Source organism: Pygoscelis adeliae, unplaced genomic scaffold (assembly GCF_000699105.1).
Source record: "Pygoscelis adeliae isolate BGI_AS28 unplaced genomic scaffold, ASM69910v1 Scaffold445, whole genome shotgun sequence".
Classification (NCBI taxonomy): domain Eukaryota; kingdom Metazoa; phylum Chordata; class Aves; order Sphenisciformes; family Spheniscidae; genus Pygoscelis; species Pygoscelis adeliae.
In genome coordinates this window covers 738997-739386 of record NW_008824894.1, presented here as the reverse complement: position 1 = coordinate 739386, position 390 = coordinate 738997, and the positions used below count along the sequence as shown (strand labels likewise).

General features: G+C 70.0%; 1 protein-coding gene across 1 annotated transcript in view; it reads right to left on the bottom strand.

Moving 5' to 3' along the window:
* USP36 (ubiquitin specific peptidase 36) overlaps positions 1–390 on the bottom strand; it is a 12815-nt gene that overhangs the window by 12053 nt on the left and 372 nt on the right. The window lies entirely within an intron of this gene.

Sequence of the window (390 nt, the reverse complement as noted above, 5' to 3'; positions counted from 1 at the left end):
CCATGTCCCCATGGGGAGAGGAGCATGTGGGGAGAGGGGCAGCAGTGCCTGGGTGCTGGCGGGGGCGGGGTGTCACCCCAGCCGTGCTAACGTGCCCCTCCAGCTTTCTGGGACAAGGCACCTGCACAGGAGCCATCCGGCCCTGCGAAAGGCCCGTAGCCCCTCGCACACAGCCGGGGGCTCTGCTGCATGGTAAAGCCCCCCAGAGCCCCTGCCTGGAGGGCTGTACCCTTCCTGCACCCCAAAGGGAGGGACAGGCAGTGGGTGGGGAAGGGGACAGCGGGGTCCCCAGTGCTGGAGGGCAGCTGGGGATGCTGCGGTGGGGAGGGCTGCCTGGCAAGAGCTGCTGGGGTGGCTCCCCCGCGGCGGGGGCACTGGTAACCTGCTACG